At 37.9% G+C, this 16,728-nt stretch overlaps 1 pseudogene across 1 annotated transcript; it reads right to left on the bottom strand.

The window, feature by feature from the left end:
* Positions 1 to 647: 647 nt before the first annotated feature.
* Positions 648 to 2,964, bottom strand: LOC309614691 (brain acid soluble protein 1 homolog; annotated as a pseudogene). Its single transcript has one exon. The product of its transcript is annotated as a brain acid soluble protein 1 homolog (transcript).
* Positions 2,965 to 16,728: the final 13,764 nt, after the last annotated feature.

Here is a 16,728-nt window from a genome sequence, read left to right as displayed (position 1 = left end):
TCATCATCTGATATCCTATATGTTTTGTTATTTATTTTTATTTTGACTGTCCCCCCAATAGCAATATAAGTTCTGTAAAGATAGGATTTTTTCTGTTTTTGAAAGTAAAGTAAGAAGAAAATAGTAAACATGAAACACAGAAAGTCAGAGAAGCAGTGCTTATAGAATTGAGATACAAGGCAAAAAAATAGCACAAAAGTTGAGAGGGTAGTAAATGGAGTTAAAGTATTTCAAGATCATTATAATGTCAAGAAAATGGCTAACAGAATCAAGCAATATTAGTTTTTGATAATTTAAAGATACACCTTGTATTCTTCAGGATAACCACGAAAGAATAGTAATTGTATGGCTACCAAGCTGATGTTGATTGGGGGGAGGAGGGCAAAGATAGGATATTAAGAAAAATCTACGAAAAAAACAAGGCAAGAAAGAAGGAAAACAGCATAAAGAATGTTAGGTTAATTGGAGATGAATATAAAATAGGAGATTTAAACCCAAAATATCAGTAATTATATGCTCCTATTAAAAGACAAAAGTGGTCATATTGAACTTGTAAAATTTACTATTTGCTGATTATAAATAATACATCTCAAAATAAGGAACAAAAAGTTGAAAATTAAAGGGTGGAAAAGATACAACTTGCAATCTTTTTTATTTTAATTGTTTATCTTTATTACTGTTGCACCATTTATACAATTACATATAATTTCAGTGTATCTGTTGTACATTTTTTTGTTTTTTGTTTTTTTTTTTTCCATTTTCTAATCAGTGGTGTGTTGGAGTTTCTGACACAGGATGGAAGAGAAAACTGGAACTGCAATGAATGCAGACTTTTTTTTTTCATTTCCACTGACCAGTAAACAGAACTACAGGTACACCCAACCATGGACATACATTAACTGGTCATGAGAAATCTAGGGAGGCTAAGTAGGATGAAAGAATGTTTGTTACTCCCAAAAAGACCTGGGAAGGAAGAATGGAGTATTGGCATCAAGACACATGTGAACAGGCTAAGCAGGCTGTCTGAAAGTTGGCATTCATCCACAACATTAACAAAATTTCAAAATAAGAAAGGCTGTAAATGAAAAAGAAAACAGAAAATGCTGCCTTCATAAACATCCGATTGCCTCAGCACAGGCCCTGCGGGCAGAATCAAACGCATCACTCCCAATTCCCCTTGCAGAAGACAAGATGTGCGAATCTTAGTGGTGGAGTGCATGTAACAGCAGTTCAGGTACAAAAGATGTACTGTACTTTCAGACATTGATCTTTAAAATCCAGGACTGATTGGTAGAGTTGACTGAAAGTATATTAGGTATTCACCCACAAAAATACTATTTGGATTCTCCCAACACCCTACCTCCCTTGATGGGACCACAGGCTTGTTCTTGGGCAATACATACCATTACCTCCAATTTGAAACAAGTTAGTATAGGAGAGAGACAGAGAGACAGAAAGACAGAGACAGAGAGACAGGTTGTTGTTAAGCGGTATTCTTCATTCCATTGGTTGTCCTTCTTACTCTTTCACTGCTAAGGTTTGATCGGAATTAGCTGCCGGGGTCTCGGCAGGTTTGACCTCGTCTGTGGGTGCTGCAGGGGCTTGGCCTTGGGCATGGAACTGGGTGCTTCCGTGGCTGCCAGTGTCTCCATGGAGGATGGGGCAGCCTCAGTGTTGCCAGGTTTTGAGTCTGAAGATGGGGCCCTGTCACTTTTCGTCTCCTGCGCGGCAGGAGCTGCAGGAGCCTGAGGCTTTGTGAGTTCCTCTCCCTTCTTGCTCTTGTCATCCTTGGTGGGGGCCAAGGACTCAGCAGCCCAGGTCTCCGAAGCTTTGGGGGCGTTGCCACCTGCAGCTGGCCGGAGGCAGCCGCCGGCTCCTGCTCAACATCCTTTGGGGGCTCCGGCTTCTGCTCAGCTCCCTCCATCTGCTCTGGCTCTGCCTTCAGAGTGTCTTCCTTGGCTGCCTCTTTGTCTTTCTCACCTTCCTTGTCTTCAGGTTTGTTGGCAGAATCCTAGGCCTCCTTCTCCAGCTTCTCCTCCTTGTCCTCCTTCACCTCTGGGGTCTCTGCAGCACCCTGGGTCTCATTGTCCTTCAGGGTTTCCTCCTCTTCTGTCCCAGCTCCTTTGGCCTTCTTGTCTTTGTCCTTGGTCCTCTCATCATTCACATTGTACCCCTTCTTCTTGCTCAACTTGCCTCCCATCTTGGAGTTCGGGTCTGGGTGCCTGTGCTGCCCTGGGTTGCTGGCGGAGGCTCTCTCCCCAGCTCTATGGTGGAGACTGGAGCTAGGAGTGAGTTGGAGTGCTGCCACAGCCGTGGTCACCACTGACACTACTGCCGCCCACAACTTGCAATCTTAATGATTGTTTAATACAAAAAAAGCTAATTAAACTATACTAGTATCAAAATAGATAAACACATAACTAGAGACAAAGAGGTAAACATAAGAAAGGGTTGGGCTTCCCTGGTGGCGCAGTGGTTGAGAATCTGCCTGCTAATGCAGGGGACGGGTTCAAGCCCTGGTCTGGGAAGATCCCACATGCCGCCGAGCAACTAGGCCCGTGAGCCACAACTACTGAGCCTGCGCGTCTGGAGCCTGTGCTCTGCAACAAGAGAGGCCGCGACAGTGAGAGGCCCACGCACCGTGATGAAGAGTGGCCCCCGCTTGCCGCAACTAGAGAAAGCCCTAGCACAGAAACGAAGACCCAACATAGCAATCAATCAATCAATAAATCTTTAAAAAAAAAAAGAAAAGAAAGGGTCAACCATTTTAATCCTTTCTTAATTTGTGTTTACCTAATATCACAATCTCAAAATATAGAAATAAAATATAAAACTACAAGGAGAAGTAGAAAAGCCAATAATCATAGTGGAAAACACAATCACAATTTTCTCAGTAAATGATAGAAGTAGAGAAAAGATCAGTAAACATTTGAAGATCTGAACAGCATGATTAATAGACTTAATAGACTTTAATTAATAGACTTAAACTAATTGACTTGTAGAAAACAGTACCCAACAACTGCAGAATACCCATTCTTTTCACACACACACTATGCATTGTTAAAAATTGACCATATGCTAAGTCATCAAGGAAACTCAACACATTTTAAAGGATTTTAATGATCAAAATATGTTCTATAACTACAATTCTATTAAACTTAAAATCGCTAACAAAAAACCCTAGAAAATCTCCATATATATATATATGAATTAATAAGTATACTTATTATTTGACTAACTTATGATAATCAAAATATTGTGGAATGCAGCTAGACCCATTCTCAGAAGGAAATGCAGGGTATTCATTACAAAAGAAGAAAAGATGAAATCAAAAAGCTTAACATCTGTCTCATGAAGTTAGCAATAGAACAGTGAAACAAACCTAAATAAAAGAAAAGAAACTGAAAGATAAGAATAGAAACTGCTATAATAGAAAACATACATAAAATAGACAGGATTGACAAGACCAAAAGTTGTTTCATTATAAGAAGCAATACATTTGAGAAACCTCTCCAAGACACAGATCAAGAAAAAAAGAGAAAAGCCACAAATAATCAATTTAAGCTAGAAATGGAGAACATCAGAAGATATTTTTAAAAATTACATGATTGTCTATGTAGAAAATCTCAAAGAATCAAAAAAAAAAAAAACTTCTGCAACTAATAAGCAATTACAGCAAGGTTGCAGGATACAACATTAATATACAAAAGTCAATTGCTTTCCTATAAACCAACAATGAACAAGTGGAATTTAAAATTAAAAACACAATATCCTTTACATCAGCACCCTCAAAAATGAAATACTTAGGTATAAATCTAACAAAATATGTTCAAGCTTTATACAAGGAAAACTACAAAACTCTAATGAACAAAATCAAAGAACCAAAGTAAATGGAGAGATATTTCATGTTCATTGATAGGAGGACTCAATGGCATCAAAACATTAGTTCTTCACAACTTAATCTACAGATTCAAGGCAATCTCATTCAAAATTCCAGCAAGTTATTTTATGGTTATTGACAAACTGATTCTAAAGTTTATGGGAAGGGGCAAAAGACCCAGAATAACCAACATGATATTGAAGAACAAAGTTGGAAGACTGATGCTACCCAACCTCAAGACATTATAAAGCTATAGTAATGAAGACAGTGAGGTACTGACAAAAGTAATACACAAATAGATCAATGGAACAGAATAGAGAGCCCAGAAATAGACCCCCATAAATATAGTCAACTGATCTTTTACTAAGGAGAAAAGATAATACAATGGAGTAAAGATAATCTGTTCAAGAAATAAACAGTGCTGGAACAACCAGAGATTCACATGCAAAAAAACAAACAAAGAAAAAAAGAATCTAGACACAGACCTCTCTTTCCAAAACTTAACTCTAAATGTATCATAGGTCAAAATGTAAAATGCAAACTATGAAACTCCTCGAAAATAGCATAAGAGAAAACCTAGATGACTTTGACTAGGGTGATGCCTTTTTTGATGTAACACCAAATGCATGATCCATGAAAGAAATAGTTGACATGCTGGGCTTTATTAAAATTAAAAACTTCTTCTCTGCAAAAGACAATTCAAAAGAATTGGAAGACAAGCCAAAGATTGGGAGAAAATATTTGCAAAAAATAGAACTGGCAAAGGATGGTTGACAAAATATTTTGTTAATGAAAATATACAAAGAACTCTTAAAACTCAACAATAAGAAAACAACCAGGTTAAAAAGTGGGCCAAAGACCTTAACAAACACCTCACCAAAGAAGACATGTAGATGGCAAATAAATATATGAAAAGATGTTCCATATCATATGCCATCAGGGAAATGCAAATTAAGACAAAAATGAGATACTACTACAAATCTTTTGAATGGCCCAAATCTGAAACACTGACAACACCAAACGCTGGCAAGGATTTGGAGCAAGAGGAACACACATTTGTTGCTTGTAGGAACACAAAGTCATACAGCCACTTTGGAAGACAGTTTAGCAGTTTCTTACAAAAGTAAACATACTCTTACCACACAATCCAGCAGGCATGCTCCTTGGTATTTACCCAATGGAGTGGAAAACTTATGTCCTCCCAAAAAAACCTACACATGGATGTTTATAGCAGCTTTATTCATAATTGTCAAAACTTGGAAGCAACCAAGATGTCCTTTGGTAGGTGAATGGATAAACTGTGGTGCATCCAGACAGTGGAATATTATTCAGTGCTGAAAAGAAATGAGCTGTTAAGCCATGCAAAGAAATGAGGAAAACTTAAATTCATATTACTAAATGAAAGAGGCAAATCTGAAAAGACTACATACCGTATGATTCCAACTATATGACATTCTGGAAAAGGTAAAACTGTAGAGACTATAAAAAGATCAGTGGTTGCCAGGGGGTGAGGGTTGGGGAAGGAATGATAGGAAGAGTACAGCGTATTTTTAGGGCAGTGGAAATACTCTCTATGATACTATAACAATGAATATATATCATTATACATTTGTCCAAACCCATACAGAGTATACAAAAAGTGAACCCTAAGGTTAAACTATAAACTTGGATGATTATGATGCATCAATGTAGGTTTATCCTTGGTAATAAATGTACCATTCTGGTGAGTGATAATGGAAAAGACTATGCATGTGTGGAGGCAGGGGGTATATGAAAAATATCTATACCTTCCTCTACATTTTGTTATGAAACTAAAAATGCTCTAAAAAATAAATTATTTAAATATATATAGTGAAATGCACAAATCCTAAAAAAAATCGAAGAAATAGGAAAGTAAGAATAGTCCTATAATTATTAAATTTGTTAAATCAGTAAATAAAAATCTTCCTACCAAGAAAACTCCAGATCCAAGTTTTATTGGTGAAGAAATAACTACAAATCTATACAAGCCCCTTAGAGAATATAAAAATAGTTCATTTTTATGAGACTAGCATGATCTTGATGCCAAAACCTGATAAAACCATTATAAGAATGGAGAATTATGGACCAATCTCATTCATGAGCATAGGATTCCAGTAATACAAGACTCAGTATTACAAATATATTGGTTCTCCATTAGATTTTCTATAGAGTCAAAGAAATCATATTTAAAACCCCAACATTTTTTTCTGAGGAAACTGACAATCCATTTCTAAAATTATATGGAAATGCAAGTAGCTAAGAATATGCAAGCTCTCTTCAAGATAAACAAGATGAAAGAAGTTGCTCCACTAGATAGCAAGATTTATTATAAAGCTACTATAATTAAGAAATATGATATTGGTGACAATTTGACAAATAGACCAATGGAATAAAAAAGAAAGTCCAGAAATAGATCCATAAATATACAGTCACTTGATTTATGACAACATAACAATGCAATCAGAGGTAAAAGGATAGCCTTTTAAGTAAATGGTGCTGAGTCAGTTGGATATCCTCGTGGGAAAAAGGAAACTTGACTCCTACCTCCTGCCAAGCAAAATATCAATTCCCAGAAGATAAAGGCAAACAGTAACACTTGAGGATATAAGAGAATATCTTCATTACATTGAATTAAGGAAATATTTTTTAAGCAACACACATGCCACAAAGAAAGAAAAATTACCATAAAGGGAAAGTCTTTGAATTGGACTACACTAAAACTAGGAACATTTTTCATCAAAAGATAACATTAAGAAAGTGAAAAGGCAAACCATAGATGGGAAGAAAATGTTTGTTTTATATCCATAAACCCAACAACAGGCAAGAATATATAAAATACTCTGAGAGCTCTTACTGTCCAAAAGAAAAATGGGCAAGAGACTATAACAGGCACTTCATAAAGAGAATATCTATGTAAGGAAACATACCCAATTTCGTTAGTAATCGGGAAAATATGAGTTAAAACCCCAATGATATGCCACTATGCAATTACCAGAATGTTTAAAAGAAAGAATGATGTTATGGAGTATTTGCAAGAATGTAGAGCAATGAGAATTCTTATACATGCTGTTATGAATATAAATTTGGAAAACAGTTTCTCATTATATGCTAAAGTTGAACTTAAACAGAGCCCATCATCCAACAACCCCATTCCCAGATCATATACCCAGTAGTAGTGTATGCATAGCAGCACTATTCAAATTAGCCAAATTTGAAAAGAACCCAAAGTTCACCAACAGAATGGATAAATAATTTGTGGTGCATTCATTCAATGGAATAATACACACCAATAAAATGTACCTATGTACAGTTACATGAAACAACATGGACAACCCTCACAAATATAATGAGCAGAGAAGCAAGACACAAAAATTGCACACTTTGTGTCTTAGCCTGTTTAGGTTACTATAACAGAATACTCTAGACTGAGTAGCTTAAACAAGAACCATTTGTTTCTCACAGTTCTGGAGGCCAGGAAGTCCAAGATTAAGTTGCTAGTTGCTAGCGCATTCAGAGTCTGAGGTTTCTCTTCCTGGTCCACAGATGGCTGTCTTCTCACTGTTTCCTCAAATGGAAGAAGAGGTGAAGGAGATGTCTGCCTCTTTTAAAAGGGCACTAATCCCATTCACAGTGGCTCCACCCTCATGACCTAATCACCCCTCATAGGACCTGCCTCCTACACCATCACTTTGGGGATTAGGTTTCAACATATGAATTGTGGGGGGACACAAACATTATCTATAGCGCTATATAAATCAACTATATAGAGTTCCAAAGCAAGAAAAACTAAATTATAGTATTAAGATTAAGGAAGTGGAGGAGGGAAACAGGCAAGAAGTGGAATGGACTAGGAAGGAGCTATCTGAGGTGATGGCAAACCGTCTTTCTTGACCCCAACCATGGTTACACAGGCTTTCCACTGGTGATGATTCACTGAGGGGCACATATGTTTCTGTGCCCTTTTCTTAAGTGTGACAACTTCACATTAAATGCAGTTGAAGTTTTGTAATAATATATTTAAGTTTTTATTTATAGGAATTTTATTCTTAGATATAATGCATAAGAATATTAAAAATTAGTTTCAAACATTATGAAAGCAGAAAACCGAAAACAGCTTAAATGCCCATCAGTAGGTGACAGGTTCAGTAAATTATAACACATCCAGGAACACTGTGGACATTGTAAAAGAATGGTACTGATATGGGACAATCTTCAACATAGATTTAAGCAAACAACAAGCAAGAGACATAGAACCATGTGCAGAGTATGCTAGCATTACATTTGTGTGTAAAACTGAGGTGGAGGATACATGTATGTGTGTTTTATATGCATATAATGTTTCTGGAAGAACAGGTGAAAAATAAAACTCAGTAACAGTGGTTGTCTCTGAAGTGGGGAATTGGAACACCAGAGGTCACAGATGGAAAGGAAACTTTCTTTTCACTGTACCTGTTGGCATCATGTGAACGTAATCACAAATATGTTACCTTTCAAAATAATATATTAAAAGGTGAGATATATTTTTTAATAAGCTGAAATAATTTTGAGAGCTCAGTTCCCAATTATTGTTGCATTTTGATATTTGCATAGATCAAAATGCACTTTCTTTGGGAAACTGACACAGCGTGGAATAGAGGCTGGGAACAAGTGTCCATGAAGGGAAACAAGGGAGGCTGAAAGACAGGGGTCAAGCAGAGACATGTCTGAGAAGCCAGGTCCCATGGAGAAGGTCCCCTGTCTGAACAGGGCCTGCAGCAGGGATGAGCCAGGCAAGGCCAGAGAAATAACCAAGATGCTCAGGTCAGGGAAACTAGACAATAGCAAACGCATGAGAGGCAAAGGGCCTACAGAAGGGAGACTTCCCAGGGTGGGAAAATGCCTGTGACATTCGCTGCTTGCTCTCAGGAGCCTGACATTGCTGGCAGAGTGAAACGAGCCAAGAAAAAGAAGAAATCATGCTCTCACCTACTTATTTGTATTGATCCAATATATGACCAGCCCCAGAATGAAGTCTTTGTCTCCTCCACAGTACCTGTTTATAGTGCTGTGCACACAATGGTCTTAAAAAGGAGCTGTTGATGCACCCCATTTCCTAAAGTATAAAAATGTAAACTTTCCTCCCAGTGGCTTAGCAGGTTTCTAGACCATCAGCCTGGCAGTGAGCCTGAGCCACTGGCTGATGGGCAAAAGGGTACATAAAAGATACCAGCCTTTGATTATCTTTGCCTTATGCCCCTGAACTGATCATTCCACACTTTTTCTTTAAACAGATTCATCCTGTTAACAACCATCATATCAACTTTTCACCCTTAAAATTTGTTGAAGGGATGTAGGTTTTGAAGAATACATTCCGGGGTATCAGATGCCATACTAAGTGCTCTGTTACATCGGTCTCCAGAACCCTACAGACTCCCGCGAGAGCAGAAAAGCATGTAAGGGAAGAAAACTGAACAGAGGTATAGTGCCAAGGCCACAGTATGAAGGAGATCCATTTTCCAAGTTATATTCTAGCCAACAGGGTCCTTTTGCCATTTAACACATCTATACCTTCTGTATTGTGATGCCAAGTTTATTCTCAGTGCAGTTTTCTGTAAATCACATCCAAAATATGATTTGGAAAAAAATGCACCTTCTTATGAGCCCACTGTGTACTTGAAAGACCCAGTGCACAAATCATTTGCACCTGTACCATTTCCATCCAGTTCTAAGCTAATTTTAAAAAGGCTCTGAAAGCCTGCCAAGAGCACATGTGCACAGAAGATAAAATGTAATAGCAATTAATCCAATCATCTTTGATTTAACGTTAATTTAACCCAGTGGATTACGCCTTGTTTTGTGTGCAACTGTGTTGATCCTGCTACATTTCAGAGAGCCCCCAAATCAATCAAGTCACAATCCCTAATTGCAGTCAAAATGGGGAATTCCACTCAGCAGGGCCCTTCTCTAGAGTATCTATTCCTCCCAAGGAAGAAAGGGAAGTCAAAGAAAGAGGCGTCTCTAATAGCGGGCTGCTAACATCGCAGCTGATGGTGTCAGGACTAGCAAGAAGGAGTGGCCTCCTGTTTGCTGGCATATTCAATTGCACTGGGGCTTCTTGCCAGAATGAACAGGAAAGGGCCAGCAGAGAAAAGCCAATGGAAGCACAGTTGCTGTTTAAACTAGAAACAAACAACAACACAACAAATTCTGGAGGTGCAATGCTTTCCTTTCCCTTTATTTGCAATATGGATTGAATAACTACAGCAGTTAAAGGCCTGAATTAGGAAGGCTGTAATTGAAAACTAATACCATGCTACCCCCTGGGTCTGATTTAACTGCGTTAGAATGTAGGTCTGCATTCTTGGAACCAAGGCTGATTGTGAGAACATTTATATTATCATGTGCAAGGAATAGAGAAGGTTTCAAGTTGCTAATTCCTCCTGTTTGGATTTTATTGAGAACTGAAATAACAAAAAGTGTTACCTGGGCTCAGGGGCAGCCCAGAAGTTCAATTGTAGTTCAGCCTTAGTTAAGGATTACTTAATAGATACTTCACATAAAGTGCTACCATGTTCTTTTTCATAATTTTTCTCTCCCCTCCTCCTTTCCTTTGCAGCTGAGAATAATTAACTGTTCTTTTGTGAGTGTCATTTGTTCTCAAGGAATTAAATGCCACCTTATTTCCCAGAACAAGAATTCAACTGTCATAATTATAGCTTCATTTCAGATGCAAAAAAAAAATCATAATTTATTACAGATTGTTCAGCGTGTGAGATAGGTTTAAATGTCATTGGAAGTAAATTGTGGCATGTCATGAAGGGGTTTTAGCCACCACTGTAATTGATTTATAATTTCACATTTAAAATGAACAACATTCAGCCATTGTTCTTGTATTATATAACTCTGACAGCAATCCCTTGAGAATGAGGCATTCAACTTGGTCAATACACAATAATAATAATAACAATAATAATAATAACAATAACAATGATATGCCAGTTTTAAAGATAAGCAATGAAATTAGCATAAGCACTAAGAACATATGTGTTAAAAATGGGAGCTCAATCTCTATAATACAAGGTAAAAATCTATTTCAGAAGAAATGTATTTGAATATCAGCATTGAATTCCATCAAATGAAATGACTCTCAGGGGTTTTAATGAAACTCATAAAATTAAGAACCATCAGAATTAAGGTTTAAACTATTTTCTACCCAGAGTTATAAGGAAAGATAGAATAATTGAAGAAGGTGGAGATGAATTTTTCCACATCTAATTTCAAGCAGATTAAGAATCAATTCCACTTTGAACAGTAATTTACTAGGTTTGCAGCGTGATCCTAGTCTCCTGGGATTACACGGTTACCATAGGTGGTATGGGGGAGGGACTATATAAATACCTGATTAGACTATTAAGTGCCAGCAGATCTGTTTTGTGCCAGATGAAGTGAGTCCCGTGATGGTTCTCATAGCTCAACATCACATCAGTGGATTTGTGCCCCTTGAATGTGAATGTAGAAACAAATCCAAACTCACACAATGACAGGAACAAACTGTTCTGTGGTAGCCAAACCACAAGTCACACTTTAGAGGCAAAATCAGAATATTCCCCAATCTATAGTCTTTTGAAATGCCTTATTTTTCCCTTCTGGGAAAGCCAGTACTTTATTCTTTGTTTTCAAAAAGTCAACATGATAGTCTGGATAAAGAAAACCTTTTGAAAGGCAATGTGTGGTAGGCTGAATAATGGTACTTCAAAGATGTTGGTGTCCTAGTTCCCGGAACCTGGGAATGCCACCTTATATGGCAAAGGGAGGGACTTGGCAGATGTGATTAAATGTAAGGGTTTTGCAGTAGGGAGATATCCTGGATTACCAGGATGGATCCTAAATGTAATCACAATGCTTTTATAAGAGGGAGGTTGAGGAAGTTTTTACTATAGTAGAAGAGAAGGCGATGTGACCACAGGAGCAGAGATTAGAGAGATGTCACAAGCCAAGGAAAGTTAGCAGCCTCTCAAAGTGGAAGAAGTGAAGAACAGATTCTCCCCTGGAGCCTTGAGAAAGACCAAGACTGCTGACACCTTGATTTTAGCCCTGTAAGACTCATTTCAGACTTCTGATCTCCAGAATGATAGGAGGATAAATTAGTGTTGTTTTAACACTAAGTTTATGGAAATTTGTTACACTGACAACAGAAAATTAAAACACAGGGAAAGAGCCTGATTTACTAAAAAGTGTGTCCAAAGATCAAGTTACCTTCATATTGAGAACTAACCCAGCGGCTGAGCTCCACTCTGGCTTTGAGTTGATGCTTCCAGTTTAATCATGACCTAGATGCCTCCTCTGTTGCCACTTAAGCAGTTCCTGTAGTTGTCTTTCTGGGGGACAATGATCCAAAAATTTGACAACATTGTCAACTTAAGAAAGGAGTGATATTTAGCTTGATTTAGAAGAGTCCCTTTTGGGAGAATTAAATGAATATAGTGTTCTAAAATGAGCTGTGATATTATTTTTGGCTTATAAAAGAGAAACTGCATTTATTTGAAGGCACTAATGTATCACAAGATTTCCAAAATATATAGCTTGTGATTTTTCCAAACAGCATTCTCTTGACCTGGTAAATGATCGCTCTAGGGTTGCCACTTACCATTCAATAAATGTTTGCAGTACATCAAGGGTTTACAATGTAAATTCTTGACCCAGTTTTTGATATAACTATTTATTCAGTCTGCCATAACAAGAGGAAGAAAAAATAAGACACTTCTAATCAACTATTGGGATGACACAAAAAACTTTTATCTGGGTTCACTGGACAGTAATTTCCTATTGCAAATATGTTGAGAGAATATTCATCCCACTTTCTTTGATCCTCCGCCAGGGGACACCTTCTAAGTGTTTTTGTAACAGTTTCCATCTCTCTCCCCACCCTACCACTGGATATGGGCCAGCCACCACTGGACCTAAGTTATTAAAAATCTAGGCAATCTCAGCCACAGGGAAAAGAACGAAGACTCAGTCTAGCATCATTGATTTCACTGAAAGGTGAGCCTCATGGTCATTTTTCTAGCATCATTTCACATTCATTCATTTATTCATTCACTCAACAAATATCTACATTGTACCTACTCTGTGCGATGTCACTGAGGGAACTAAAAAGATGAAGCAGAGAAATCCTATCCAGTGAATACATAACTATATTAAGGTAATGACTTTCATTTATTGAGTACTTCCTATATGTCAGGGATGGTGATAGATCACTTCACGTAACTTATCCAATATGTTATGTTATTATTCCTATTCTCTATTTACAATGAAGTAGTTAAGACTCAGGGGATAAGAAATTCAGCCAAGTTTTGAGAAGAGGTTCAGTGGTAGGCCCTCAAATTCTGTTCTAATTATACAAAGCCTGTGTCCTAACCTCCTTGACAAGATAAAGCAAATTAATTGCCAAAAGAAGAATATAAAGGGCATGACATGTGGGTGTTGATTACATCCCCTAGGTGATCCGGGAAGACTTTATGAGAGAAGTAGTACTTAATCTTCATTGTGAGGACTGAGAAGGAATTGAACATATGCTGATGGGGCAAAGTCATTCCAGGCAGAGTGAACAACCAGAGCAAAGACACTAAGGTGGGAAAGCATGGAACACACAAAGGGAAAGGGAGCAACTCATTGTAACTGGTCGTGGCGGGCAGCACAAGTAGCCAGCAATAAAGCTAGAAATGTTGTCGTTTGGTGCCAGATCACAGAGGACCTTAAGTACAAGCTATGGAATTTGCTATGGAGGAAATAATGGAGAACTAGTGTCAAGCAATTGGTCAAGACTAGTTGGGGAAATGGGACATACCTCTGTCAATGATGTAGAATTCTGTTGCAAGCAACAGATTAACATATTCAAATTAATGTTAATCATTAAATATTTAATGGAAAAAATAATAAGGGCTTTTAAGTAATTAGTATCACACAAACTGAAACATAACTGATGACAAAAGAGAGTGGCATTCCAAATAAATTTTCATTATTTCTGAAGCATACCACCTCTGCTCTTTATTTCAAAAAAAACAAGTAATGTGCTTTGGCAACGTTTGAGGCTTGTAAGGCAGAGAACACAAAAACTCCTGCCCTCCAAGAGTTTACACTCCAGTGGGAGAGTGTGATAAACTGCATTACTATTCATAATTTTTGGTGGCCTTCCCTCCCATGAGAGCATAATACATCTCCACTTAGGATTTGTTTTGGCTAAGGAAATACAGGCAGAGGCAGTGTTTCCAGGCAGAAGAATTCAAGCCAGATGTGATCTCACTTATATGTGGAATCTAACAACAAACAAACAAACAAATTGATACAGAGAACAAATTGGTGGTTTTCAGAGGCAGGGGGTGGAGAGGGTGGTAAAAAGGTACAAAATTCCAGTTAAAACATAAATAAGCCCTGGTGACATAATGTATAACATGATGACTGTAAATAATAAGACTGTATTGTATATTTGAAATTTGCTAATAGAGAAAATCTTAAAAGTTCTCATCACAAGAAAAAAATTTGTAAATTTGTATTTTTTTATATGTGGTGATGGTTATTAATTAGACTAATTGTAGTGATCATTTCATAATATTATACATATATCAAATCATTATGTTGTTTGCCTAAAACTAATATAATGTTATATGTCAATTATATTTCAATTGTTTAAAATGCCAGATGTGTACTTTGCCATGATTTCCCTTTTTCCTCTGCAATGAGGCCAATAATATCCCAGACAGAAATAGGGCTTGTTCTCCATTAGCCTGGGTCCTGACAAGGAGCAGAGCCATGACAAATCATGACAGAAGTGTAACACAAGCACATTGTCAACCTTTGTTGCTGTAAGCCAGAAAGATGTTGAGGTTGTTTGTTACACAGTATAACTTAATGTAAGCTGACTGCTACAACAAACTGAGAGCATATGTAACTACAATATAAGGTCAGGTCTATAAGAGAAATATGGGATTTCAAAGGAGAAAGAGATCATTTATTTCTAGGTCACATCATCATCAGCCCAGCCAAAAAATGTTCACCTTTTCTTCCAGTGGCTTTTTGTTTTATTTTGCTTGGCTTTGCTTTAGATTTAACACTGAGTAAAACAAAGACCTGACAACTAACTAATCAGCTAACCTCAGCAGACCAACAATCATTCCCTCATTCTCTCCCTTGCACTTGACCCTCAGTCCCTACACACTTCAAAGTCTGTCATCCACAGCCAACCGAAGTGCCACCAGGCAGTGAATGAGCCCCTAATTCCCTCAACACACACTCATTAAGCATCTATTATGCATAGGTTCCACGAGCACCAGAGAATCAGAGATGGAAGAAAAAAGTACCTGAAGGTGCTCAACAGCTGGTGAAAGCTCAGACAAGAGTCACTCAATCAAAATAGACTTATCTGGGCGCTCTGGGCTACCACAGAGTAATGGAGCATGAGAGAAAGATGTCTGGGGGGACCTGGCCTTGGGAGGGTTGAGGAGTGGTATCAAAACCCACTTCCTGGAAGAAGTGAAACCTGAATCAGTGTTGAAGGAAGGAAAGGAGTTAATCAGACAAAGGGAAGTAAGGAACTATCATTTGCAAAAGCACAGGGCAGTGGGGCAGCTAGGCCTGGGAGAGCTGCCATGTTTGAACAGAAGGTATGAGACATGAGAGTAGAGCAACAGAGGAGGGTAAGATCAAGAAAGGCCTTAAAAGCCACACTAAAAGTTTGGATTTTATCCTAAAGGCAATCTGATGCAACTGAAAGCTTTTAAGCTGCGGTATGGCATGTTCAGATTTGCATCTTAGAAAGATTTCCTTGTCAGTTCCAGGAAGGAGGGATCTGAGATGGGGCTGGAAGATTTTGGACCAGAGAAGTTAGTTAGAAAACTCTTGCCATAAACCCAAGTGAGAAATTGTGAGAATCTGAACTGACATAGAACCTGTTTCCTACTCTGAAATATGAAAGAAATAAAGCTTCTCAAACACATTTAAGAAGAAAATTAGCTCATAGTTAGTGAACTGCAAAGCCAGCAAGGAAGCACCAAAGCTTTTCTGATTCCATTCTGCGTCACTGAAGAGCTCTGAATTTTTTGCATTTATATTGTCTCTTTTGTAATTAAGTTCCATGCTCACAACTTGATTAGTTATAAAATTACTCTCCCACACTTTTCCTCTTCCTAGACGCCCTCCTCCATTCACACAGGCATGTAAATATGTTTCTAACAAGTGTGTTCATTCATTCATTCATTCATTTATCCCACAACTGTTTATTGGGTACCCATTATGTAGCAGGCACTGGCTAGATGCAGTGTACCTAAAAAAACACAAAACAAAGTCCTTGCCTCCTGGAAGTGTCAACCTACTGGAGAAACACATGATAAATATACAAACAAATAAATAATTATAAAATGCAAATCCCTATGAATAAACAGCAGCAGAATACTGAATGCTAGAATGGCAGGTATGCACGTGTACTCATGGCAATGTCCTAAAAGGCTCACCGAAGAAGTCAATCAGTTGAGATGGGAGCATTAATATGTTTACATTTAATTTACATCAGTATCATTTTAGAAAAGAAGGATTGGTACATCTAAGCTGGTGCTATTACCCCAAAATACTAACATTTAAAATACAAGGTCACATTTTCCTAGCTAGCAAGGCCCACAATTGCAGGGGCAGGGAGTGGTGGGTTAGGAAATGTGGCTTCCATCTCTGGGTTCACTGAGGTCGTAATGCTCAGGGCATCTCTGGGAGACACTCACTGGAGCATTTCAGTATTGATTCAATGCCTCTAGTAGGTCTTGCATGAGGTCATGGTGAGGCTGGACCTGGTAAGTTTTGTG

This window comes from Balaenoptera borealis, assembly GCF_965194805.1.
Source record: "Balaenoptera borealis genome assembly, chromosome: 17".
Lineage (NCBI taxonomy): Eukaryota > Metazoa > Chordata > Mammalia > Artiodactyla > Balaenopteridae > Balaenoptera > Balaenoptera borealis.
The sequence above is the reverse complement of the archived record's forward strand: the minus strand, read 5'-3'. Positions and strand labels throughout refer to the sequence as shown.